General features: G+C 38.1%; 1 protein-coding gene across 1 annotated transcript in view; it reads left to right on the top strand.

The window, feature by feature from the left end:
* The window catches only part of Kiaa0825 (KIAA0825 ortholog), a 465,970-nt gene that overhangs the window by 463 nt on the left and 438,457 nt on the right, over positions 1-27,050 (top strand). Inside the window, exon 2 of the mRNA XM_052159485.1 lies at positions 21,333-21,379. The gene's annotated coding sequence lies outside the window, so the exon portion shown is untranslated. The remainder of the gene's footprint in view (positions 1-21,332; positions 21,380-27,050) is intronic.

The raw sequence follows: 27,050 nt of genomic DNA, 5'->3' as shown, positions 1-27,050 counted from the left end.
TAGTTGCGGGTTTACTGGGACGGCGAGCAGGCAGCTGAAGATGGTGTCTTTTGCATACATTCAGAATGGGACATTCCTGACTTAAAATTAATTGAACTTTTCTCCTTCAGTTTTAATTAAAAATGACTTCTGTTTTTGTTACTGCTGTGCATTCCTGAGATGGTATCACGCTTATAATCCTATACATCAGCTTTAGAGACACATTTTGGAAATCACTGATTAGAATCAGGTGTACTTTCAGAAAGGAATGTTCTGACTTTACTATAAACTCTTTCACTTATAATAATTCGGGATAATTTTGGGTGGAGAATTGGAGTTACCCAGAAGAGTTGTAAATAGAAATTACTTTTGACAAATGTCTAGATCGAGTAAAGAAGCTCATTACATTATTCCAAGAGCCAAAAGGTGTTACCCTTTCTTGACTAATGTGGCTTCCTCAGGGGAGTTCACTCATCTTCTTGTTATTCGTTGATCACCTTTTTTCCATTTCTCCAAATCAGTCAATCCCAAAAGAGGTCTATAATCTATTGTAAAGAAAAATACAGTATTAGGGCTAGAGAGATGGTACAGTGGTTAAGAGCACTCTGTTCTTCCAGAGGTCACTAGTTCAATTCCCAGTACCCACATGGAAGCTCACAACTGGCTGTAACTGTAGTAACATGGAATTCAATGGCCTCTTCTGGTGTGCAGGTGTATAATATGCACACAAAACACCATATACATAAATATATACATTAACAAATCTTCCCCCCCCCCCCCCAGACAGGGTTTCTCTGTGTAGCCCTGGCTGTCTTGGAACTCACTTTGTAGACCAGGCTGGCCTCGAACTCAAATCCACCTGCCTCTGCCTCCCAAGTGCTGGGATAAAAGGTGTGCACCACCACTGCCTGGCTAAACAAATCTTTTTAAAAAGAAAAATGTCATATATTAAAAGACCCTGAAGCAACAGACAAGTGCCCTTTTGCCTTTTGAGAGTAAAACTATATTTAAGAAAGCATGATCTTTCTAACCTCCTGTACAATTAATCACTGAACTTTTTATAATTTCTGAGTGATACAAATATCACCTTATTTTTTATTAACTTATATCTTAAACAATTACAAATATTTTCAGGGAGATTTTATGTTCGTTACATAGAGCAACTAGCTTTTTTTTTTTTTTAAAAATCACTGTTCTTATTTGTGGCTCACATTCATATAGCACTTCATGAATGCTTGCAGGTGTCTCTACCTTCTGCCTAGCAGTTTATAGTCACTATTTATTGCTTACAAAAGAAAAATCCTGTCTCCTTGCATGCATTTTAGATTGCAACTGAGAGGTTGTAACATACACATATAAAATTGTCATGATTAAGTTTCCCGTCTGCCTGGCTCTGGAACTTGGCTGTTTACTATCTTCACCTGGCATGGTTACATGTGCTTATCATTCTAGTGTTTGGGAGATGGGGGCAGTGGGGTTAGGAGTTCAAGGTCAAGATCCTCAAGACCAGTCAGAGCTATATCTTCCCGTCTCAAAAACAGAACAAAACAAAACAAGACATTAAAGCAATCAATAAAGCAGGCTGGAGAGATGGAAGAGTTCTTGTTATTCATTTAGAATTCTGGAGTTCTTTCTCAGTTCCTACATCTGGTGGCTTACCGTGGCTCTGTACCTCCAACTCCAGGTGATCCAATATCATCTTCTGGCATTTGCTGGTATGTGTACATATGGTGTGTGTGTGTGTGTGTGTAAGAAAGAGAGAGAGAGAGAGAGAGAGAGAGAGAGAGAGAGAGAGAGATACACACATACATATACATATATATATGTATATATATATATATATATATAGATCTTTTAAGAACAGAGATCAAAAATCATTCGTCTCTGTCTTAGGTAAAATAATACATCACATGAGAAGTCAATCAATGTGTACTTTAACATAATTAAACATAGTAAACTTTGGTGATTACAAGATTTAAAGGCCATGTTCATTAACCTAGTTGATTTTCAGCTAGAAAAATATAAAATCTGATCATTGGCCAATTTTATTATTTTAACCCAAAGGTAAATGAATTCTAGAGGACCAGCTAACTGTAAAGGCAGCTATTTAGATACACATATGCATATATTTACAGATAAATGCCAGCTATTTATGGTTGCCTTCTGTCTATTATGCAATGTGATCTTCAGTCCTCACAGTTCTAGGGGTATTATGCTTCTTTTACAGATGATAAAACTGAGGCAGGAGTAACTTTGTCCAAGTTCATAGACAGTTATTAAGTACCAGGCTGTAATCTTAACAAAATTGTCATATTACCTCCAGTTAGGTTTTTATCCTGTTATAGCTCCAATTCATATATTTTGATAGCTACAGAGAATGATCTATGATAGCTATACTCTCAGATTTGAATAAGTTCATTGTTTTTCAACCTAAAGTAAAAATATATTATAGCAAGAGATACATATGTAGCAAAATATCATCAAATTAAGTGTTCAAAACTTCTCTGCAGAAGGCCCTTTCAGGCACTCAGCTGGAGTTCCTGATCCCCACACCTTGGGTAAGTCTTCTGAGTAAAGCAACAAATAGTAGCGGATAGAGATAACATCAGCAATATGGGTTCTCCCAGCATGCTGTGGAACCAACTGGAGGAGGCAGTCAGCTCCATTTTCCAAAGATGAGCTTTCCAGGGCTAAACTTCTGGCTTCTCTTTCCCAGTGTTCACTCTTTCATATCATGAAAGAAACAACAATACTATCTTTTGAAATTGGGAAGGGGGAGAACATTTGAAATGTAAATAAAACAACCAATCTAAAAAAGAAAAAGAAAAGAGAAAATAGTTTGCTTTCTAGCTGTTCTTAAAGGAGCCATGTTGTTATGTATGGGCCAAGAGGAATGAAGGTAACCCAACTTTTGAATGAGCTCAAATAGCACAGGACATTTTACCAATAATATATATGTATATATATATATATTAGACAAAAGGATTTTCCCCCCTTATTGGATAGATAATATATTACTTGTTAGCAGTTGCAGTGTACGAGAAATCCTTGGTCATTGGGGCTTTGTGTGCACTGTGTCACCTCCGAAGAACAACATGGACTCATGCTTTTGTAATGAAATGGACACGATTCAAGTTTTCGGCATATTGGATTTTAATTATGAGCATTTTGATTTTTTTCAAATCAGTTTCTATACAAGTAGTCAGGGTACCTTTGTAAGCGTTTACTTCCATGTGGTGGATCCACAGGAATGCTACAAAAATCATTCAAGATGGTGTATCTGAAATCTCACTTAGGCTAACCCACAGTTAACATTCAAACAATAGAGGCTTTTGTATACTCTCTTAGTCTTTTAGGAATTTATGATTGATGCAGGTGCTGGCGAGAGAACTCTTGCAGAGGGCCTGAGGTTGGTTCCAGCACCCTCATTGTGGTTTAGAACAAGCTGTAGCACATTCAAGGGCATTCCACATCTGTTTCTGAACTCTGCAGGCATTAGGCACTCATGCGATTCACATACATACATGCAAACAAAGTACTCCATATACATATCATACAAAAAGTGCTTAAAGTCTTTAAAAGAATATATATATGGAAATAATTGTGCATTATCCATTAGATAAGGATGAAGAAACTCCTTCCTTATACTTTACTATGAAATGAAGTTATATATAGAAATAGTTATTACAGGTGTCATTTACAAACATTGCTACTGAAAAGCATGGCAGTGGCATGCAAAGTAAAGAATTTGCTTCCTGGACACAGATGAAGAAAGATACGGAGGAGTGTGGGCTTAGCAAGCATCGTGCAAGGCGATGAAAGGAAAGAGCGGACAGAGAGAACACTCACAAGTCCTTTGGATGCATAGTGCAGTGAAGGCTAGGGGAAGCTAAGGTACAGTTGGAGTTTAAGGTCAGCTGTAGATACAGTGTGTGCATACTTAAAGACATTCGACTTTTCACTAGTACATTGATTTGTGTGTGTGACAACAGGCTCTGCAGGGTTGAATTGTCACTTATTTTCCTTTGTTCTTTTTCCTTCTTTCTTGAAGGTTAATTTCTCACAGAAATATTTGTATATACAAATAAACCAAAAAGAAGGGAATGAGAACCTGCTCATTAACCCCACCCATCATGTCTTCTGCGTTGTTTCAGGGTTATGTGTGGGCGCTTTAAAGTAACAGTATTTAGTATTTAACAATTCATCTTGTGACCTACTTGTTTCCTTATTTCACGAATCTTCCTATGTTAATGACTTTGTTGCTATACAATAAGCTGTAGGGCCTGCATACTACTTAGTCTCAGGAGTGTTTTGTCACTTTTATATAAACACCCTACTGCTAAATGAGAGTGAAATAAATATTTTCAAGTGTAAAAAATGTTTTGTAATAAAACCTTTGACTTTTCTATCTACTCACTTGTAACAAATTAAATAAGAAGTGATGGCATGGGTCATGTATACACATAGCATGGCTCATATTAACAAATAGTATCAAATTATTAATTTTTTCTAGCCGGGAAGTGGTGGCGCACGCCTGTAATCCCAACACTTAGGAGGCAGAGGCAGGCGGATTTCTGAGTTCGAGGCCAGCCTGGTCTACAGAGTGAGTTCCAGGACAGCCAGGACTACACAGAGAAACCCTGTCTCAAAAAAACAAACAAACAAAAAAAACCCCAAAAATTAATTTTTACTAATTATATTTAAATTTTAAAAGTGAGACAATTTAAAGGGATATGTAATAAGATGTTAACCTCTTTCTATTCCCCTCATACTTAATTTTATATCATCCATATATAATTAGATTTGATTATATTTAAACTTAAAAATCAGAAGATGTAAAGGGTAAAGTATTATTCTCTTTATACTCTTCTTATCTTTCCTAAAAATCAAACTAAATAGTACACTGTATGAATGGAAAAAGTACATTGCCTATGCATTTTAACTTTTTAGATGCATTGTGTGCTGAATGGATGGTAATTTTATAAGAGATGAGAAAAAGTAGGTTTTACTGTACTGTGCTATGTGGTAAAAGGCACATGGCTAAGCAGCCAAGATTGAGTTTGAGTTCAGCCCCTACTTTCTCCCATTTCTGCTCTACTTCTGTGTAGGCATTTTTTGCATACCTCACAATCTCCTAACCATGGTGTTTTCTTTTCCATAAACACCCAGCATGGCTGTCTTTTGAACCATTCAAAGAGATGAAGTCAGCCCATGACTTCAGCTAAGCATCTTTCATCATGTGTGTGCATTTGTACGGTGTGTGTGCATATGCATGCACGTGTGTGGATAGATTTATCAGACCTTGAGTAATTGCTAACCTTCATGCTCTTCTAGAACATATGTGTTTAAAAAGAAAAAGTGAAATCAAGCAAGACTGTGGAGCATTTGGCAGACTTTCCTCAATACATACAAGTAGGACAGCCATCTTGGCTTCCTAGAGTCTTTTAATCTTCTACATATTCTGTGCGTTGACTGAAAGCAGCCCACATGTACACTGTAGTTGGCAGCGAGATGGAAAGGCACAGCCCAGGGCCAGATGAGCTTCTAGGTTTAACATTCTGGATTTAACATATTCACTGCTTGCAGGTAATTTCCCACTCACACACATCAACTTACTCACTGCTCACACCTCTACCATTCTCACAATATGCTCAAGTAGCTATTTGCTATTTGGTTTACAAAGGCTAACACCAAAGAAAAATACAGAGACTAAGGGTAGACCTAAATATACCCTGGGTATACATCTTACACAAAAGAAGTAGTGATAGTACATGCTAAACTAATATTTGTATCTTTAATTAGGCCACACAGTATTGATTTCAGAGAGAACCCAAGTAATCATACGTTAAACTTATTAAATTTTTATCTGGAAGTGTTAAGTTCCCTGAGACATACTTTCTCCCTCTATCAAATAGTAATAAAATGGCACCTATGAATTTTCTAAATTGAATGTGATAATGAATAAAATATACCAATAACCCTAAAAGTTTTTATTAAGGGTTCATATAGTTCTGCTTTTTAAAAACTAAAGTTATTGCTTTAAAGTGAGACAAATAATTGCAGGCATATGGATTCTAATTTAAATCCTATCTCTTAGTTTCGTCTTGCTTGTTATCCTTAAAAATAGAGATAACAATGATGTGTTTATAGCACCTTTGTGGAGATTAAATCAAATGATTTATGTGCAGAATTTAATGTGGTGGCCATTGCTGCTTAAATGATTAGCATCAGGACTTGATCTTGTCAGTTGTTAACGTAGCACATCTTACATGTTGTTGTTGGGGGTCACTTATACTCAAGAATTACTAAAAACCTTCAGAGAATGGTTTTTGTTGATTTATTTTTTGTTACAGCTTTTTTTTTTTGTAATTATGCAGATATGCCTGTAAGAGTGTAGGTAAGGGTGTCTAGGGTGTCTGTGATCTGATTATAAAAAGAATACTAACAGTCTGTAAGGGTGTCTCTAAAGTATTTGTCTGTGTTTGTATGGTGCACCTGTGCATGTGGGTGTGGCTGCACATGTGGAGGTCACAGGCCAATGCTAGTCCTCAGCTTTTCTATGGCCCAGATAGGTTCCCTCACTGAGTCTGGCCCTTACTGATTTAGCTAACATGATTAGTGTGCCAGCTGTAGGCATCTGCTCGTCTCTACATCTCCAGCACTGTGGCTACAGAAATGCGCCCTCATTGTTCACATGGGGAAACTCAGGCTCTCTCATGCTCTTATGACAGACTCTTCTATTTCCCCAGCTCTGTTGTGTTTTGAGGCAAGGTCTCCTTCTGTAGTGTAAGAGTCTCATATAGTTGGGAGGCTCTGCTAGTGCATGACAAACACAGAGGGAAACACTCTCAGCCAGCCATTGAACTGAGCACAGGGTCCCCAATGGAGAGGCTCGAGGAAGGACCCAAGGAGCTGAAGGGGTTTGCAGCGCCATAGGAGGAACAACAATGTGAACCACCCAGTACTCCCAGAGCTCCCAGGAACTAAGCCATCAACCAAAGAGTACACATGGAGTTACCCAGGGCTCCAGATGCATAGGCAGCAGAGGGTGGCCTTGTTGGATATCAAAGGGAGGAGAGGCCCTTGGTCCTGAGAAGGCTAGATGCTGTAGTGTAGGTGAATGACAGGACCAGGACAGGGTTGGTGGGAGAGGGTTGATTAGTCAGCAGGGGGAGGGGGAAGGGTGGGTTAGGGGATCTTGTTGGGGGAGGAGCAGGAAAGGGGACAACATTTGAAATGTAAATAAAGAATATATCTAATAAAAAATATTGGAAAAAAGAAAACTTGTATTTTCCAAAACAAACAAAATTAATGAAATAGCTGCATTGTTTTTGTATTATAAATGTGTTCAATATCTGTCCTAATAGAAGGGAGTTAAATTTCAGATCTGTTCCCATTCTCAGTATGCTTTGATATGATTTAGCTAAAATAAGTGAACAAAATATAGCCTTATATTTACAGGTAAGTTGGTAAGGTATTCTAAGAGTCTGCTCAGATAATTGTGACTATTATGCATTGACCCTGCACCAAAATGTAGCAAACAAGTGGTAGTCCCCTAGTGTAGCATTTGGAGACACATCAGCTCATAGCCTCCTACTGTTGCTGTAAACTCCTTGTTCTATCTTATGCTTTGACTGACCATTTTACAGACATAGGATTCTGTTCCATAAAGAAGTGACTTTTTTTTGGGGGGGGGGGAAGAATCTTTTTCTGTGCGATATACTGATCTTCCAAATCTTAATACATTTCATGACGAATTTTTATCAGGAACATCTTGAAATACCTGTTTTCCAGAAATCTAACTTTTTGTTTATAAGTTCAAATGATATTTTTGGCAGCAAATATTGCCTGATGTTTTCCTTGAGACATAACTAGCAAATTGATAGCCCAATCTGGTTAATTTTGAGAAACTGCATACAATATACAAAGGTTTAATTATTAAAATGAGTAATTCTTACTGCTACATCAAAGATTTTATTAGACAAACTTGGCATTAATATTTATTCCAAATGTGGTGCTGAAGAAACAAATACTGGAAAGGAGGGTAGGATTCTTCTTGGAACCTGGGACTACTTTATGGTATATGGCAGAGAAATTATAAGTCCAAGTGAAATTAAAGTTGCCCATCATTTTCCCTTATACAGTGGATATTTTCTGGGCTATCTAGGTAAGTTCAATGCAGTGGTAAAGCTTTTCTTAAGTACAACAACTCATAGAAGAAGAATTCAAAGTGAGCAGTGTGGCAAAGGTGGAGGCAGACCACAAGCCAAGGCATGAGGTCTGCTTCCTACTGTCCTATTTCTGTTGCTAATACAGGTTATGGATTCACTTCTGAACATTTGCAGCTAGGGGCCTCCAATAAGAGAGAATGCAAAACTTGTCTTTCTGGGTCTGGATTGCCTTGCTCAATATGGTCTTTTCTAGTTCTACCGAATTACCTTATAATTTTAGAATACTCTAAAGTATAATATGTCATCTTCAGATATGGTAAGTTTATTCAAATTTCTTTAATTTCTTTCTCTTGCCTTATTCAGTTTAAAGAACAATATTGAGAAGGAGTGGGGATAGTGGGCATCCTTTTTACATTTAAGACCCTCTGAAAGAATATCAGGGTTCTCAGGAATCTGTATACCACATTTAGGAACTTCATTTTTCACTTTGTTTTTAATCTGCCTGTCTGTCTTTCTTCTCTAATTCATTTTTCTGTTTGTTTTTAGTATTTTTTATTCAAGCCAATAGCCAAGAACTTAGATGAAAAATTAAAGAAGCCTCAGTTTTGTCTTTAAAACTCTTATATAGATTAGTAGTTGAGAACTGAATCAGGGATAAAATTCAGCCTCTCAGTGCTGGGATCACAGGGACTTGTCACTATAAATGTCCTCCAAAGTATGCACTGTAATGCTGTAATTGTTTCTAGAATCCCCGTGAACATTTTATTTATGTATCAGTAGTAATTATTTTTAATTTTTTTCTTATTTTTCTAATTTAGCAACTTGAGACTTCTCTTTTTTTCCCTTATCTTTTCTTCTAAAGATCTTTAGATTTTGTTTCCTTTTAAAGTGTGTACTTTGGTTCTGACTGGTGATGGTTCAGTGGCAAAGAACCTCACTAAGATTTGTGACAATTCTATGTTTGATCCATGGCATTGAAAATAAGATTCAATTTGATTTTATCTATTATTCTTTGTCATTTTAAAATATTTAAGTTAGTCTTTATTGTTTTTCCTCTCTGTTTAATGTTTAACTTGGACTGCACTCTTATTGATCTTCTAGAAGTGGGAATTTTGTATATTGGTCTCAGTTCTTTTTCAATAAGGAAGTCTCTCTCTCTCTCTCTCTCTCTCTCTCTCTCTGTGTGTGTGTGTGTGAAGTGTTAGGATTTAGAATAGTGATAATATTGGCATCACAGAATGAACTAGGAATGTTTCTTATGGTTTCTAAATGAATTGCTTTTCATGCATTTCTTAAAGTCTGTATTTTTGTAAAAATTACAATGTAAAAATCCTGTGCTTTTGTGTTGTGGATAGCCCTGGCTTGTATTTTGATGCTAATTCCACTCCTTAGAGGGCCTGCAGATGAGGAGTTGCCTTGTGAACCTTCTCCCCACCTTAACTTTTTTAATAAAGGCTTGAGCCAATGATTGGGCAGGAGGAAGTAGGAGGAGCTGAGAGTCTAGGGGAGGAGTGGGGGGGGGGAGAGGGGAGGAGGAAGGGGAGGAGTGACAGGAGATCAACGGAGGGGCCTGGAGAAACAGCAAGTTCTATGGGATAATATAGATGGGAATAGAGTAGTGTAGTGGGAGATCTGCCCCATCTAGGCTTGTAGCTTGTTTTGTTAACTGATTGAGTTGAGCTTTCTTTTACCTGGGAATTGGTTTGGAAACAAAGTAGCAACACTTTTTCATTTAATAAAACTATTTTTAGTAGCCTCCATTTTTAATATGGCAATTATTTAAAAGTATGTTTTCTAACTTGCAAATATTAGGTATTCATTCATATTGTTATGTGTTATTTAGATATTAAGCAAAATTTCATCATAAATATAGCCTTCTTACTTCTAATAGTAAATATTAAAACTTGCCTGTGGAGTACACATGTAGGTACAAATGCTTATGGAGGCCACAGGTTAATATCAGGTATCTTCTTCCATTTCTCTCTACTGATATTCTCTCCTCCCCAATGAAGGGACCATAGGCACAAGGTGCTGCCCCAGGCTCTTTTTGTGCGTTCTAGGTATATGGAATTAGTTCCCCATCCTTGTGTCGCAAGGACCTTACTGAGTAAGTCTCACTTACTTATTATTAATACCGGAACTCAATCACATTGTGGCTGTTATTTGCATGGTCATTTACTTACAACTTGTTCATGCAAACCAACCTTTGTCTTTGAGCAGAATATATATATCTTATATATAACAGGTTAGATTTATTTATTTATTTATTTATTTATCTTCTCTGACAGTCTATTGTTTTTAAGGTATTCTGATTATCTAAATTTAATCTGATCATTGATATGGTCAATTTTATATTTTCTATTTCATTTATTACTATTTTTACTATTTATTTATTTTATACCTGTGAGTTCTCTGTGACTCTCTTCAGATACTCAAAAAATAGGCATCCAATCCTATTATAGATGGTTGTGTGCCACCACGTGGTTGCTTTGAATTGAACTCAGGACCTCTGGAAGGACCTATGTTAACTTTTTATTAATTTATTCTCTCATATTTTATATCCTAACCATAGTTTCCCCTCCCTCCTTTACTCCCAGTCCCTTCTCTTACCCCACCATCCACTCCTTTATTTCCCTTCAGAAGAGGGCAGGCCTCCTGGGGGGGATAGCAATTAATGTTAACCCACTTTTTATAAGTTGATTCCATATAATCAGACTAATTTTGATCCTCCTAATTGTAAATACCATTTTACTTAAATACTTGTGCTTCCCCGTCTCATCTTGCTGATGGCGGATTAGACCCGTGCAGGGCAGTAGTTGTGCTGTGTCCACTCTCTTTCATACATGTGCGGATTCTAAGAACTGGGGTGGGAGGAGGAAGCACTGTAAGAATTCCCCGCCTTTGAGACATTCTCCACAGGCTAGCTTGGCCTTGGCCTTACTCTGCAGCAGAGTGTGACTTTGAACTGTTGTTCTTCTTGCTACTTCTTAGTGCCTCAGATCACAGGTCTGTGCTGCTGGGCCAGCTTTGTGCAGTTGTTAAAAGTAACTCACTCATTTTACTAGTTCTGGAGTACTTACCTTTTTTTTTTTTTTTTATGTATTTCTGTTACTAGTTAGTGTCATTTTCTTTACTATTTCTTTTTAAGCAAGGCCTCTAGCAACTGTTTCTCAGCCTTTATTTAGTATTTTTTTTGTTCTTTATTTACATTTCAAATGCTATCCCTTTTCCTCCTTTCCCCTCTGAACACCCACTATTACATCCCCCCTTCCCCTGCTCACTAACTCACTCACTCCCATTTCCCTGACCTGGCGTCCCCTACCCTGGGACATTGTGCCTTCAGCGGTCCAAGGGCCTCTCCTTGCATTGATGTTTGGCCAAGATCCTCTGCTACCCATGTGGCTGGAGCCATGGGTCCCTCCATGTATACTCTTTGGTTGGTAGTTAAGTTCCTGGGAGTTCTGGAGTTACTGGTTGGTTCATATTGTTGTTCCTCCTGTGGCGCTGCAAATCAGTTCAGCTGGCTGAGAGCATCCCCATCTGTATTTGTCAGGCACTGGCAGGGTCTCTCTGGAAACAGCTATATCAGGCTCCTGTCAGCAATCACTTGTTGGCATCCACAATAGTGTCTGGGTTTGGTTATTGTATATGGGAAGGATCCCAGGTAGGGCAGTGTCTGGATGGCCTTTCCTTCAGTCTCTGCTCCACACTTTGTCTCTCTATCTTCTCCCATGTGGTTTTTGTCCCCTATTTAAGAAGAACCAAAGTATCCACACTTTGGTCTTTCTTCTTTCAGATGTGCTGTCAATCTGCTAGTGTGTGCTCTCTTCAGTTTCTTTTTGGAGGAAGAATTATGAGTATTTCTCTTAGCACTGCTTTCATTGTGTCCCATTGGGTATGCTGTGGCTTCATTTTTTTTTTAATTTCTAAAAAGTCTTTATTTCTTCTTTGACCAATTATCATTGAGTAGAGTGTTGTTCAGCTTCCATGCACATGTGCACTTTCCATTGTTTTTGAGGTTATTGGAGATCAGCCTTAATTAGTGGTGATCTATCTGATAGGATGCATGGGATTATTTCAGTCTTCTTGTATCTGCTGAGGCCTGTTTTATGGTAAATTATATAGTCAGTTTTGGAGAAAGTACCATGAGGTGCTAAGAAGAAGGTATATTTTTTTACTTTAGGATAAAATGTTCTATAGATATCTGTTAAATCCATTTGGTTCATAGCTTCTGTTAGTTTCACTGTTTCTCTGTTTAGTTTCTGTTTCCATGATCTGTCCATTGATGAGAGTGTGGTGTTGAGGTCTCCCACTATTATTTTATGAGGTACAATGTGTGCCGTGAGCTTTAGTAAAATTTCTTTTATGAATGTGGTTGCCCTTGTATTTGGAGCACAGATATTCAGGATTGAGAGTTCTTCTTGGTATATTTTTCCTTTGATGAGTATGAAGTGTCCTTCCTTATCCTTTCTGATAATTTTAGATTGAATTTGATTTTAATCAATACTAGAATGGCTATTCCAGCTTATTTCTTGGGACCATTTGCTTGGAAAATTGTTTTTCAGCCTTTTAGTTTGAGGTAGTGTCTGTCTTTTTCACTGAGGTGGGTTTCTTGTATGCAGCAAAATGGTGGGTCCTGTTTATGTATCCAGTCTTTTAGCCTATGTCTTTTTATTGGGGAACTGAGTCAATTGATATTAAGAGATAATAAGGAAAATTAATTGTTACTTCCTGGTATTATTGTTTTTAAAGATGGAGTTATGTTTATGTTTATGTGGCTATTTTCCTATTGGTTTGCCAATGGAAGATTACTTTCTTGGTTTTTCTAGGGTGTAGTTTCTCTACATGTGTTAGAGTTTATCATTCATTATTCTTTGAAGGGCTGGATTTGTGGAAAGATATTGTATAAATTTGTTTTTGTCATGGAATATCTTGGTTTCTCCATCTATGGTGATTGAGAGTTTTGCTGGGTATAGTAGCCTGGGCTGGCATTTGTGTTCTCTTAGGGTCTGTATGAGATCTGCCCAGGATTTTCTAGCTTTCGTAGTCAATGGTAAGAAGTCTAGTGTAATTCTGATAGGTCTGCCTTTATATGTTATTTGACCTTTTCCCCTTACTGCTTTTAATATTCTTTCTTTGTTTTGTGCTTTTGTGTTTTGATTATTATGTGATGGGAAGAATTTCTTTTCTGGTCCAATCTATTTGAAGTTCTGTAGGCTTCTTTTATGTTCATGGGCATCTCTTTCTTTAGGTTAGGGAAATTTTCTTCTATCGTTTTATTGAAGATATTTACTGGCCCTTTAAATTGGGAGTCTTCACTTTCTTCTATCCCTATTATCCTTATGTTTGGTCTTCTCATTGTGTCCTGTATTTCCTCGATGTTTTGGGTCAGGAGTTTTTTCATTTTTCATTTTCTTTGACTGCTGTGTCAATGTTTTCTATGGTATCCTCTGCACCTGAGATTCTCTCTTCTATCTCTTGTATTCTGTTGTTGATGCTTGCATCTATGACTCCTGATTTCTTTCCTAGGTTTTCTATCTCTGGTGTTGCCTCCCTTTGTGATTTCTTTATTGTTTCAACTTCCATTTTTGGATCCTGGGTGGTTTCATTCAGTTCTTTTTTTCTGTTTGGTTGTGTTTTCCTATAATTCTTTAAGGACTTCTACCTCTTTACCTTAGTTCTGTATTTCTTTAAGGGAGTTACTTATGTTCTTCTTAACGTCCTCTATCATCATCATGAGATGCTATTTTAAATCCAACTGCTTTTCCAGTGTGTTGGGGTATCCAAGACTTGCTGTGGTGGGGGAACTGGGTCCTGGTGCTTCCAAGTAGCTTTGTTTTCTGTTGGTAAGGTTCTTGTGCTTGCCTTTTGCCATCTGTTTATCTCTGGTGTCAGTTGTTCTTGCCATTTCTGGCTGGAGCTTATCCTTTCTGTGGGCCTGTAAGACTGTGTCAGCACTTCTGGGAGACCAATTCTATTCTGGTGGTATCTGTGTGCAGATGGCTGTGGGGCTGCTTAGCTCCCAGGTACAGATTGCAACTGGAAGGATCCTGTCCAGGCTGCTCCACTGATCCTATGCAGTGTGTGTTCCTCGCCATTTCACTCTGGATAGTTATTGGAGAGAAAGTGGAGATCTCACCTCTGAGCCCAGAAGTGAAAGTGCTGCTGAGAGATCATTCTCTCCTAGCAGGCCATGCATTGAAAACTGTGGAGCTGCCTAGCTCCCTATTGCAAATGGCGACCAGAAGGATCCTGTCGCAGCTGTTCCACTGATCTCATGCCCTCCTAGGCCCTCTGCTCCAGTCAGTTATTGGAGAGAAAGTGGAGATCTGACTTCTGCTACCAGAAATGAGAATGCTGCTGGGAGATCACTCTCACCTGGTGGGCTTTGCACAGAGGGCTGTGGAGCCTGGCTCCCTGGTGCAAATGGCCCTTTATTTAGTATTATTGCAAAGGCAATGACTATATTTTGCCTTCAGTTTCTAATTATACTAGCTTCAAAATGCTTCACACTTTTTCTTTTTTGTTTTGTTTGTAAAGATTTATTTATTTATTTTTTGTGAGTCTATTGTAACTCACTTTCTCCAGACATACAAGAAGAGGGCATCAGATCCCATTACAGGTGGTTGTTAGCCACCATGTGGTTGCTGGGAATTGAAATCAGGACCTCTGGAAGAATAGTCAGTGCTCTTAAATGCTGAGCCATCTCTCTAGCCCTACACTTTTTCATCTGATGCCCTTGAATTTTTCCAGCATGGACTTCTTATTAACATGGGATAAAGTTAGTGATTAATGATGGTCACCCGTGTCATAGTTTTCTCTTTAGAAGATGCTCTTTTTGTCTTTGTGTAGCTTGAGTATATCTTGTTATGAATGTCTTTAATCTGTTTGTGATGATTCAGCTTCTTTCATAGATATGTTAATTTTAATCATGAAGTTTCTTATGTTTTTATCTATTATGGCCTTACATATTATCACTTAATCTATATCCTTTGTTAAGATTCCTTTTATGGTTTTTTCATTTGTTTATTTTTAATATTTATGATTTTCTCACATGTGTAATCCTTGTTCGTACTCTAAAAATTCTTATTTTGTTCTCTTGTTAAGGTTGAGTAATTTATATTCTTTCATCTTAAATTATTATTTCTTTAGTTATAGACTGACAAGGCATATAATGAATTTTATTTACTGTTTTGCAAATTCAAATTCAGAATTTCCATTTGATCACTTCTATATTTTTATTGTTCATTCTCTTGCTTATGCTGACTGAGAACTTGCAATCCTCCTACCTCTGCCACCCAAGTAGCTGGTGTACAGGTGTCCATCAACATATCTGTCTCCCCCATCTGTTTTCTAATGAAAAACATATATTATTAATTTTTTGAGACAGGGTCTCATTCTGAAGCCCTGGCTTTCCTGGAATTCACTGTATGAATAAGTCACTGTTGCCAGAGGTTCTTCTTCCTCTGCCTTCCAAGTGTTAGGATTCAGGGTATGTGCCATCATGCCCACCTAGAACATATTTTTAATATCTACTTTAAAGTATTTATCTAAGAGTAGCCCATTACTCTTAGCCTTTTTTCTGTCTTTATATGTATTTTTGTATCTTAAGGAAAACTGGCCACTTTATGTCATATATTGTAACAACTCTAGATTCTGTTGTTGTTTTTGTTTTTTATTTTTTTCTTAAAGTTTTCAGTGCCACTTCATTTTAAAATTAATTTCCTTATAATAATTAAAATTAATTTCCTTATAATAAATCCACATATGTACATGTATATTTTATATATATATACATATATATATATATAACTTAGCATTATATAGTCATACATGTTTGTATTTTTAAAGTCTTGTTTTTAGTCTTTTATTTGGTTCCTAGGACTCACCCTGTGTCTGTGGAGTTTGATGGCACCTGTGTTTAGGAATTGTGTTTAACAAATATGGAGAAAAAGTGCAGAGCAGAGACTGAAGGAAAGGCCATCCAGATAGTCACCAAAAGCAGACACTATTATGGATGATAAGAAATGCTTGCTGAAAGGAGACTGATATGGCTGTCTCCTGAGAGGCCCTGCCAGAGCCTTACAAATACAGAGTTGGAAGCTTGCAGCCAACTTTTGATCTGAGTGCAGGGACCGCAATGGAAGAGTTAGAGAAAGGAATGAAGGAGCTGAAGGGGTTTGCAACCCCACAGGAAGAACAGTATGTACCAACCAGATCCCCCAGAGCTCCCAGGGAGATAACCACTAACCAAGGAGTGCACATGGCTCCAGTTGCATATGTAGCAGAGGACGGCTTTGTCAGGCATCAATGGGAGGAGAGGCCTTTGGTACTATGAAGGTTCGATTGATGCCCAGTCTAGGGGAATCGAGGGCGGGGAGGTAGGAGTGGGTGGGTTGGTGAGTGGAGGAACACCCTCATAGAAGCAGGGGGAGGGGGGTATAGGATGGGGATTTCTGGAAGTGGGGAAACCGGGTAAGGGGATAACACTTGAAATGTGAATAAATTACAAATAAATAAATAAATAAATAAATAAATAAATAAATAAATAGAAACTGTACTTAAGCTCTCTGAGTCAGTAATTATAATCTCTCAAGTCATGGTGGATCTCTGTAATGATGTAGTGCTGTATGTGAGACAGACTAGATTGTACTTCCTACTGTCTCCTCGTCTGTCTTCTCTTTCCATATCCTAGCTTTGTGCTTCCTTGATCTCCTGGTTTTATGCTGTCCAATTCTGTCAAGCCCAAGCACATTTGCTTCAATTATGACCATGATGACCTGGGACTAATAGAACTGTTATTGTTAGCTCCCTGTGTTAAATGAATTCTCTTTGGCCATTGCAGAGAAGTTTCTGGTCCTAATGGTCCTTCCTCAACTGGATAAACATGTGTGCTGACTAAACTGTAACTGATGGTAACAAAAGTAGCTAGAATGTTGCTATCCAAAAGTTATATTTTAATGTAAAAAATGATTTAAAATTGTGAATATTAAATGCTAAACTTTACTTAGCTTTAATATGAATATGGCAAAGAAATGAAATATATACTAAAAGAAAATAACCTAAATAAGTTCAGCAAACAAAATGTAATCTCATGGAGCAGATGATTGTGGCCTTTAATCCCAGCACTCGGGAGGCAGAGGCAGGTGGATCCCTATGAGGCCAGCCTGGTCCATAGAGCAAGTTTCAGGACAGCCAAGGTTACTCAGAGAAACCCTGTCTGGAAAAACCAAAAATGAATGAAAAAGTTTTAAAATATAATCTATTTGAAAGGAAAAAAATATTTGAAATTTCATGTTATTACACGTAAATTCTAAACTGGACTGTTAACTGTTTGTCAGGCCTCCCGAGCCCTAGAGTTCTATTTGCAAGAAGAGTATTTGTAGATCCTTCTTGACCACAGTGGGAAGTCCTGCTTCTGGTCTTGTTTTATGAAGAGACTTTTTCTTCTCTTGATTTTCCTAGTTTGATGGAAATCGTGCATGCTCTATTAATTATTTATGATTTCTTTTGGTAATTTTTAATTTTGTCTAGATATCAAATGTAGACTTTTTTCTCCAGAAAAAAGTAATTGGCTATTGTTGATAAATTAAAAAATAACCTCTGCCTTTATGCTTGGCATTTTTCTTTGCATAAATCATAAGAAAGAGGGAAAATGATTTTTTGGAAATGATTCAGATTAACTTATGTTTGATGCCCACCAGGGGTAGGGGAGGCAGATGCTTTGTTCTGGATCAACACACCATCAGACAAATAAATAAAATGATTATACCATTGAAAATGTAAAGTGCATATAAATAAATCTAACAATCAGTACATTCAGGAAGTACCCATGAAAGTAATACATGAAATGACATAACACACAGAGTTTAGAAAACTCAGTTCAGCATGGCAGTGGTGGCACTCTCCAGTGCCAGAACTCAGGAGGCAGAGGCAGGCAGAGCTCTGTGAGTTCAAGGCCAGCCTTGTCTACAGAGTGAATTCCAGGTGAGTCAGGGCTGCAAAGAGAAACCCTGACTTGCTCTCTGTTTAATCTTAACCCTATTGTCAGTACCAGGGAAGATGGATTTGGGTCAAGGGTCACTGGCTGCTTTGTTTTTTATCCCATTTTGACCACAGTTTTTAAATCTTCCTCTGCTTTTCACTATTCTTTGTCTCTTTGAGCTATTGAAGATGAGTGGCAGAGCCTAACTTCTTAGGGTGCTGGTGCCCAGGCTCTGAGCCTAACCACCCGGGGAATATCATTAGACCTTAATCTGTTTGAGCTGAGGTTCTTTAGGAATGATCAGTGTTTAGAAAGTAAAATTTCTTGGTAGATTTTGAAAGATGGCTGAGAAGCATCTTAAAAAATGCTCAACTTCATTAGTCATTAGGGAAATGCAAATCAAAACAACCCTGAGATTTCACCTTACACCAGTCAGAATGGCTAAGATTGAAAATTCAGGAGACATCCTGGGTTTTTTGTTATTCCAGATGAATTTGAGAATTGCTTTTTCTAACTCTAAGAAGAATTGAGTTGGGATTTTGATGGGGATTGTGTTGAATATGTATATTGCTTTTGGCAAGATGGCCATTTTAACTATATTAATCCTTCCAATCCAAGAGCATGGCAGAGTTTTCCATTTTCTGAGGTCTTCTTCGATTTCCTTTTTCAGAGATCTAAAGTTCTTCTCATACAGATCTTTTGTATGTTTGGTTAGAGTCACACCAAGATACTTTATATTGTTTGTGGCTATTGTGAAGGGTGTCATTTCCCTAACTTCTTTCTCAGCCTGTTTATCCTTTGAGTATAGGAAGGATAATCCACACACCTATGGTCACTTGATCTTCGACAAAGGAGCAGAATACATCCAGTGGAAAAAGATGGCCTTTTCAACAAATGGTGCTGGTTCAACTGGAGGTCAGCATGCAGAAGATTACAAATTGATCCATTCTTATCTCCTTGTACTAAGCTCAACTCCAAGTGGATCAAGGACCTTCATGTAAAACCAGTCACACTGAAACTAATAGAAAAGAAACTGGGGAAAACCCTTGAGGACATGGGCACAGGGGAAAAGTTCCTGAACAAAACACCAATAGCTTATGCTCTAAGATGAAGAATTGACAAATGAGACCTCATAAATTACAAAGTTTCTGTAAGGCAAAGGACACTGTTAAAAGGACAAAACAGCAACCAACAAACTGGGAAAAGATCTTCACCAACCCTAATCCGATAGAGGGCTAATATCCAATATATACAAGGAACTCAAGAAGTTAGACCCCAGGGAACCAAATAACCCTATTAAAAAATTGGGTGCAGATCTAAACAAAGAATTTTCACCTGAAGAAATTCGGATGGCTGAGAAGCACCTTAAGAAATGTTCATCATCATTAGTCATTAGGAAAATGGAAATCAAAACAACCCTAAGATTTCACCTCACACCAGTCAGAATGGCTAAGGTTAAAAACTCAGGAGACAACAGGTGTTGGAGAGGATGTGGAGAAAGAGGAACACTCCTCCACTGCTATTGGGATTGCAAGAAGGTACAACCACTCTGGAAATCAGTCTGGAGTTTCTTCAGAAAACTGAACATGACACTACTGGAGGACCCTTGTATACCACTCCTGGGCATATACCCAGAGGATTCCTTGGCATGTAATAAGGACACATGCTCCACTATGTTCATAGCAGCCTTATTTATAATAGCCAGAAGCTGGGAAGAACCCAGATGTCCCTCAATGGAGGAATGGATACAGAAAATGTGGTGTATTTACACAATGGAATACTACTCAGCAATTAAAAACAATGAATTCATGAAATTTGTAGGCAAATGGTTGGAACTGGAAGATATCATCCTAAGTGAGGTAACCCAATCACAAAAGAATACACATGAATGCAATCACTTAACTAGCCCAGAAGCTCTGAATACCTAAGACACAAGTAGCATATCAAATGACTCCCATGAAGAAGTAAGGAGAGGGCCCTGATCCTGGAAAGGCCTGATCCAGCATTGTAGGGGAGTACCAGGACAGAGAAAAAGGAGGGAGGTGATTGGAGTATGGGTGTCGAGAAGGCTTATGGGACATATGGGGAGGGGGGGAACTGGGAAAGGGGGAAAGCGTTTTGGAATGTAAACAAAGAATTTAGAAAAGAAAAAAAAAGAAAAAAAATTCAGGAGACAGCAGGTTGTTAGCGAAGATGTGGAGAAAGAGGAACACTCCTCCACCGCTGGTGGGGTTGCAAATTAGTACAACCACTCTGGAAATCAGTCTTGCGGTTCCTCAGAAAACTGGGCACGTCACTTCCGGAGGATCCTGCTATACCACTCCTGGGCATATACCCAGAGTATTCCTTAGCAGTTAATAAGGATATGTGCTCCACTATGTTCATAGCAGCCCTACTTATAATATCCAGAACCTGGAAAGAACCCAGGTATGCCACAACAGAAGAACGGATTCAAAAAATGTGGTATATACACACAATGGAGTACTATTCAGCCATTAGAAAAAATGAATTCATGAAATTCTTAGATAAATGGATAGAGCGGGAGAACATCATACTAAGTGAGGTAACCCAGTGTCAAAAGATCAATCATGGTATGCACTCACTAATAAGTGGATATTAGCCTAGAAAACTGGAATACCCAAAACATAATTCACACACCAAATGAGGTACAAGAAGAACGGAGGAGTGGCCCCTGGTTCTGGAAAGGCTCAGTGTAGCAGTATAAGGCAAAACCAGAACAGGGAGGTGGGAAGGGGGTGGATGAGAGAACAGGGGGAGGGAAGGGGACTTATGTGACTTTCGGGGAGTGGGGGGGCCAGAAAAGGGGAAATCATTTGAATGTGAATAAAAAATATATCAAATAAAAAAATCAAAAAAAAGTTTTACAAATAAATAAAAAAAAAGAAAGTAACATTTCCCGCGCATAAGCGCCATTATTGTGCTCTCTGGTCCTGTTTCTCAGGAGCCCATAACCTCCATGCTGTTATTTACCCAACATGACTCATTCAGAGTTCAAACCTATAGGCAGAATATTAAATTAGAAATTTTGCTCTCAGAATTGAAGGCTTGTGTTTTGAATGTGTCCCCCGTGGTGTCAGGGATGAAGCGCTGTCTAATTATTGATTTGGGAACGACTGCTGAAGAAACATTTCTGCTAACTACTCACATGGAATTTTTTTTATTATTATTCTGTTTAGGATTAAAAGACCAGCCTATTCTGAGAGTCTTCTGAAAAAAAAAATAGGTAAGCAATGCTTTTCTTTATATTTTGAATAATTTGTATTCTGCCTATTCAGTTCCTGCAACATTTCTATAATTGTATTCCTGTGGCCTCTTGAAGAATACAGCTAGTGTATTTCCTTAAGAAGTTAACATGCCAGCCAGCTGTCAGCCTTATGATATACCTGGTGTCTGATGTCAGGGGAGCACAATTCAATTTTAAACCAAGTTTTCTGCATGTCAGTGCAGATGGGCTGCCACAATCTCCCTTACTGCTGCTTCCTTTGAAATTCCCCACTCTACACAGTCTATTTTTCTTTTTGAATCTTTTGTGTGAGATGAATCCATCACTAACTGACGTTGTCCTTAGTTAAAAAATCAGTGATTGAGTGACCAGCCTGCACTTGCTTACCTTCTCATTTCTACAAATAAATACCAATGCTTGTTAGCTTGTGCCTTGTCTAATCATGTTGAAAACATTCACTATAAGGCATAACATTCAGGCTCTGAGAGAGAACTCTGACAAGTTCACTCAAAGGGAAAAGAGGAATAATTGATAAAAGGCACTGCAGATAATGATGCCAGCCAGTGATTGGAAATGCATCATCTTACCTTTTAATGAATTAGATTTGTCAACAGCCAATGTTTTATGCACTACTTCTAATAAAAGTGGCACACGAGGAACTGCAGTTCTTTGAGGATGGCTTCTTCAAAGCTTTAAGATATCTTCAATTCCAAGACATTTTTAAATAATAGATATTTAAAAGTATGTTTAAATAATATTAAGGTTATGACACAAACACCAAATGACAAAGTTTAGGAGTTTCAAAGAAGCCGCTGACGTGCTGCCACTGTCTCCCCAAGTATCTGTGTTTTAAATTAGAGGCTAACAGGCCGATTTGGGGATTTTCTGTCAGTTTAAGTTCTTCTGTTGTTTTGGTTGGTGTCACAACCTTAGTGTCAACTTTTCAAATAGATTTCTACATTTCCTTTAGTTTGGGGTCATTAAAAAATGCATCTGGTAAATCTCTGTGACATAAATAGGCCACAGGGAAGGAGCGAAGCCCTTGCTTCCTGGAACTGAGTGACAGCTGAGACCGCCATGGCAAGCAAGCAGCCGGCTCGGGCCCGTCGTGCGCTCCATTTGCAGATGTATTTGTTTTAGAGAAACAGGAACCCAGATAATAAGATATGATGCTGGCATACTTCTGTGCATTCTGTTCCTTTAGTTCGTAATCCTAGTGATTCAATATTGGCATTTTTTGCCTCTGATATTATTATTAAACATGAAACATCAGGTGATCATGGGAGAGACAAAGGTCTGGTAATAGAGAGATGCTGAGATGTTTTTCAAGTTGGAATTTTACCTTTATTTCAGTCTTAACTTTACTATTTTCGACCTACTACCATGTATCATTCCTAAATCACCACATTTCTGAAGTTTTTTCTCCATAAACCTCAGTTCTTAAACAACCAGAGGAAATTTTAATTTTAAAGCAAATATAGATATTTCTAATTTAGAGTGAGCTTTTCAAATAAGTGAGTTGGAACATACCATGTACCTGCATTATGTAAAATGTCCTCTGACGTAGAAATGAAGTATGATGTTTAAATAGCTGAGACCCAGCTAGCTTCGTGCAAATTCATTCATACAACCTTCAGATTTGTGTATGTAATAAAGCCACATAGTGCTTCTCACTCATATATTTAATGTTCTTCAGTGTGAGATGTTGTCCTGGTGACTGCTTGTACAAGAATGCTAGCATTACCTTTAGTGTTTCTGTTAGATCCTATGATTCCAGAAATGGCTTTTTAATGGGATAGAATATATACTTTAATAATGAGTTCTTCCTACATGCTACAGTCTTCAAAGTGCAATCTGTGGATTGACTTGTGTGATCTTGATAGTATTCCTTTAGTTGTATAGATGCTACAGAGAAGTTTGAGTAGCTCCTAAGTAATACAGATGGACTCAGACAGAAATGCCACTCCAAAGTTTGATGTACATACACTCAAAATGGGAGGCCAGGCCAACAGTGTTTATGCAGCTTAGGAATGTATTAGATAGAATCTTGGAACTGCTGAATATCTCCATTAATAAAAATGATGACTGAAATTGGACAAACAACTTTAAGCTATGCTGCATTTATATGTAGAATATTACCTATCTTTTAAAATAATTTCAAGTTTTAAGTATGATTAGTATGATACCTAAATTCTATCTTTATGCTGATTTGGGGATTTGTTATCATTGCAGGTACATTAGTAAGAGAGGTAGTAGTTAAGTACAGCAGAAATGACCTAGATCAAAATTATCTGAAAGGTATTATATGAAGTACAGAATAAAATAATTCCAGAACATTAATAGGTCTTTTCTTCTAGGTAAAATTTTCAGCATTTAAATTTTCATTGAGGGCTGGAGAGATGGCTCAGCGGTTAGAAGCACTGACTTCTTCCAGAGGTCCTGAGTCCAAGTCCCAGTAACCACACAGGGGCTCACAACCATCTGTAATGGGATCCGATGCCCTCTTCTGATATGTCAGAAGACAGCGATGCTATACTCACATAAAATAAATTTTAAAAAGTTAAAAAATTAAAATTTCATTGAGTTGTTTTTTATAAACAGCCAGAGTTTCTCTTTCTAGTTTCAGGAAACTTTTATTACTCAATACCTTAGCTTTCTTATCCAGAAAATGAGGGGTAAATCCATACTTTACAGGTTGCAAGGATAAATACATGCATGTACATGAAGGATTCATGTCTCTTTTCTGTAATTAACTGGCATTTTCTTGTCTGTGATTCCCATCTGTATGTGTATGTGTGGGAGTTTATGCATGTGGCAGTCAGAGTTCAGCATCCAGTGCTCTTCCTTAAGACTGATTGCTCTTTATCTGTTTTTCCAGACAGATCCGCTCATTGAACCTGGATCTCACTGACTCAGTGTTGGTAGCTAGCAATCTTAGTTGAGTCTTTATTGCTGCTGTGTTAAAGACCATGACCAAAAGCATCTTTGAGAAGGAAGGGTTTTTTTGATTTATAGGTCAGTTTGTCATTGAAGGATGCAAGGCAGGAAGCCCAAAGCAGAAACTGAGGCAAATTCCAAGGTGAAATGCTTCTTTATTCCTTTGTTTTCTTTTCCTGGTCTCCTTATCCTGCTTTCTTAAGCCACTGAAGACCACCTGCCTAGGGGAGGCATAATGGGCTGGGCCCTACCATCTGATTGTTAATCAATAAAATGCTTCACAGACTTGCCTGGGGCAGTCTGATGGCCATTCTCCAATTAAAGGCACCCTCCTCCTACATAACTCACTCCCACATAACAAAACTCCCACATTTTGTGTCAAGTTGACAAAAACCTCATCAGCACACCAGCTTTATATATTTACCTGTGTAAATCCCTGTGTCCTGAACTGAAGCCCTCATATGTATGTATGGCAAAAACTTTACTGACTGAGCTATCTCCTTACCACCTCCTGTCTCCAGCTACTTTTTTTCAAAACGGCATTTTACTATGTAGCCTAGGCTACCCATAAATTTGTAATCTTCCTGTTTCCATATCTTGAGTGTTGTATGTCACCACAGCCAGCTGCTTTCCATCCTTGAATAAATTCACACGTCATATATGTTCTTTTCTCTGTGATAAGTTACCAAATATAGAAAAGCTCACAACACAAACCCAGAGACTGAGATATTTTCTGTTTGAATCCAAATCACCAACTTTTGTTTTTGTGTTCTCTGCATTCATCTTCCTCTGCCAGCCTTGACCTGTGTACCAGGATATGTCACGTGATTATATGATGTTTAACCCTCTTGGTTTAAAATGAAAATGAAATGTGTTAATGTCATATTGCAGTTTTAAACTTCTGTGCTTCTGTGCCCTGCCTAGTGCCACAGCCCTGTAATCTCAGTTCCCAAGGAAGCTAAGGTATGAGGATAACAGACCAAAGTCAGCCAGGGTAGGACTGTTTTTCAAAACTGGATAAAGATAATGTGATGTGAGCGCATTTGTCCAACCTCTTACTAAAAGTAATACAGAAAAATTAGGTGAGTAGACATGTTTGTGAAAAGGCTAGAAGTTAGAGAACCTGGTGTGTGTCCTTCTGTGTGCACATCATTCAGACATAATCATCTGAGACCTTGGAGGAATAGTGGTTTGGAATGCAAATGCTTGCCTGGCTACATTAGTGGGAGGGGGGACTGTGTGTTCCTGGAGGGTAACACTTTGCATGCTTACCTGTAAATGGCATCCGGATTACCTGCAACTGCTTGGTGAGAAGATGACCCAGAGGAGCATTTACACTGCCAGCTTGGGTTCCTAAACTGAAAGAATTTAATTTACCACATCTGGGATGGCCCAGGTGTTTAGATATTTAGCAATGTCTCTAGTCATTCAGTTTTAGTTGGCTTTGGACTGCTTTTTGAAAAGCATTGTACCAGGCAGACATTTCTTAGGAGAAGAAAAGGGGGTGGGACTTTTGTTTGTAACATGGTTCTCTTTCATAAGTTTTTCATCCTCTGACCCTGCCTTGTTTACATTCCATGGCTTTGTGTCATGCCCATCAGTGCCTCCCAAGCAAATCCCAAAATTTGCTTTTTGTTTTCCTTTTTTGTTTTTCATCTTGTCTTAGAGAACCCCTTTTCTAAATTAACCAGTCCTATATTTATAGATAATTCTCCAAAATGATCACAAAATTCTGTTTCCTACAAAAATCTTCAACTAAAGCTAGGGGTTGAAGTAAATTTAGAATCTGTAGACAATATTTAAGAAAAATGAAAATGCTTCCCGCTGCCATTTCCACCTTCTCTCTGGAGGGGACCCAGCTAGGAGCATACAGGGCCAAAGATCAGTTGAGCAGCTGGGACAGAAGTTTTCCCTTCACCATTTGTACCAGGGAGCGAGGAAACTCCACAATCTTCTGTGCATAGCCTGCCAGGAGAGAGAGATCTCCCAGCAGTGCTTTCACTTTTGAGCTCAGAGGAGTAAGGACACAGGCTTGCAGGCCCACAGGAGGAACAAACTCCAGCCAGAGACAACAATACCAACTAGCACTAGAGATAACCAGATGGCGAAAGGCAAGCACAAGAACCCTACCAACAGAAACCAAGGCCACATGGCAACATCAGAACCCAGTTCTCCCACCACAGCAAGTCCCAGATACCCCAACACATTGGAAAAGCAAGAGTTGGATTTAAAATCGTATCTCATGATGCTGTTAGAGGGCTTCAAGAAAGACTTAAATAACTCCCTTAAAGAAATACAGGAGAACATCGGTCGACAGCTAAAAGCCATTAAAGAATAAACACAAAAATCCCTTAAAGAAATAGAGGAGATCATGGGTCAACAGGCAGAAGTCCTTAAAGAAGAAACACAAAAAACCCTTAAAGAATTAACAGGAAAACACAATCAAGTAAAGGAACTGTACAAAACCATACAGAATCTCAAAGTAGAAGTAGAAACAATAAAGAAATCACAAAGTGAGACTTCTCTGGAGATAGAAAACCTTGGAAAGAATTCAGGATTCATAGATGCAATTATCAACAACAGAATACAAGAGATAGAATAAAGAACATCAGGTGCTGAAGATACCATAGAAAACATTGACTCAACAGTCAAAGAAAATGCAAAATACATAAAGCTGGTAACCCAAAACATCCAGGAAGTCCAGGACACAATGAGAAGACCAAACCTAAGGATT

Source organism: Apodemus sylvaticus, chromosome 16, assembly GCF_947179515.1.
Source record: "Apodemus sylvaticus chromosome 16, mApoSyl1.1, whole genome shotgun sequence".
Lineage (NCBI taxonomy): Eukaryota > Metazoa > Chordata > Mammalia > Rodentia > Muridae > Apodemus > Apodemus sylvaticus.
This window is presented reverse-complemented; position numbering and strand designations above follow the sequence as displayed.